The sequence below is a fragment of the Nematolebias whitei genome, chromosome 14, assembly GCF_014905685.2.
Source record: "Nematolebias whitei isolate Nwh7 chromosome 14, NemWhi1, whole genome shotgun sequence".
Taxonomy (NCBI): Eukaryota; Metazoa; Chordata; class Actinopteri; order Cyprinodontiformes; family Rivulidae; genus Nematolebias; species Nematolebias whitei.
In genome coordinates, this window is record NC_056511.1 from 46,103,792 (window position 1) to 46,105,548 (window position 1,757).

The window sequence follows — 1,757 nt, forward strand, 5'->3', positions numbered from 1 at the left end:
GACAACTGAGTCCCACTGAGACTCCAGGACTCGTTCAGGGACAACTGAGTCCCACTGAGACTCCAAGACTCGTTCAGGGACAACATGCTGCTTCACGGACTCTGCAGGGAACTGTTAGCTCAGCGGGCTAACCAACGGCCACAGACGTGGATGTCAGTAAACGCAACACTTTACCTTCTGCGGTTCTTCCGTTGATGTTCCCGGTCCGAACTCAATCCAACATGTCTTCCTTTCCGTTCCCGCCGCTCCGGTCGATGGTTCCGGGGACTTCGCCTCCTCCGTGTCTCCAGAACTCCCGGGAAAAGTGTTCGAGAACAACTTGGGCTCTGTGGCCGCAGAGTCCAGTTCTCCCCGTAAATCTTGGTTTTAGCTGCAGGAGGAGGATGGGAGGAAGTAGGAAGTCCCCCCTCACCCCCTCCCCCCCAGCTCCAGAGGAATTCCCCCCCCCCCCCCTCTAATGGAAACAAACCGAAAGAAAGTTCTTGTGTTCGGCCTCCTCCTTACACAAGGTTTAACGTTAAGTTTACAGAATAAAGTTCCGTTTATTGCCAACATCAACTCAGTTTAACGTGTTTTGAATCGTCCTGTTAGAAGAACAAGAATAAAATCAGTTCTTTCTCCTGTTTTTAATAAAACCTGCAGAAACGGACAAAAGAACTTTGTAACGTTCGAGCCGTCGCGCTGCGTTCAAGCGCTGTCGGAAAATACAGAAACGGTGACCGTTACATTGCACGAGCGTGTCCACGTTCAGGTCCACGGAGTATTAACGTAACAAAGGGCTTACATCACACTGTTGCTCTTTAGACCGCATCATATCGAACTATTTTTGAATACTTTGGACAATTTAACATAACACTCAGCTCACTGGGGAGAAATGTGCTTTCTTTTCTTGTTTTCCTTTTAGCTAACCTTTAGCTACTTTTAGCTAGAATGTTGCTGTTTTAGCCAACACTCGATACGTTTGGGGTCTAGGCGCAGCTTCTTGTTTCTTTCAGTTAGCATTTAGCTACTTTTAATTTCTAGACAGCCCGTTCACCATTATAGCCATCCTTTAGCTACTTTTAGCTTCAGTGCAGCTTTCTGATATTTTTTAACCAGTCTTTTTCAACTTGTACATTATAATTTCCACTTTTAACTAACACTTTTCTACTTTTTTTATTTATCAAACCTTTACTTAACCAGATTAAAAAAACAAAACACTGAGATCAAGATTGGGTGAGCTGGCCAAGAAAAGGCAGAGACCCGTCATAAAATCAAACGAGCAACGATCAGAACAGGACTTCAGAAATATATAAAAACAGACAATATAACAGTAAAGTGCAATAATTGTAATAATATTAATTTAAGACAATTTAAGATCTAAAACACAGGCACTGTTGACAAGATATCCATTGTCGGTTTTGTAAAAGTTTGCAAAAAGCACATAAAATAAAGTTCTGACATTTGGATTCAGCTTGCAAGGCATTCCAAGCTGAGGGGCAGAAGCTAAACACTTTCTTTCCTTTTCTGTTCGCACACGAGTAACAAAAAGATGCAAACAGTCCTTAGAGCGCGAGACAACTACGGTCCGTTCTTCCAGTAAAAGTATATAAATAATGTGGAAGCAGGCCGATAAGAGACTTGTACACCAAAAGTCATCTGATGTGCATGTCGCTTGTTATACAAGGAAAGAAAAGCTCTGCAGAGAGTGGTGAAGGCTGCACAGCTGCAGAAAGAAAAGCTCTGCAGAGAGTGGTGAAGGCTGCACAGCTGCAGAA

At 43.5% G+C, this 1,757-nt stretch overlaps 1 protein-coding gene across 1 annotated transcript in view; it reads right to left on the minus strand.

The window, feature by feature from the left end:
* amot (angiomotin) overlaps positions 1-368 on the minus strand; it is a 79,086-nt gene extending 78,718 nt beyond the window's left edge. Inside the window, exon 1 of the mRNA XM_037688157.1 lies at positions 175-368. The gene's annotated coding sequence lies outside the window, so the exon portion shown is untranslated. The remainder of the gene's footprint in view (positions 1-174) is intronic.
* Between the last annotated feature and the right edge of the window lie 1,389 nt (positions 369-1,757).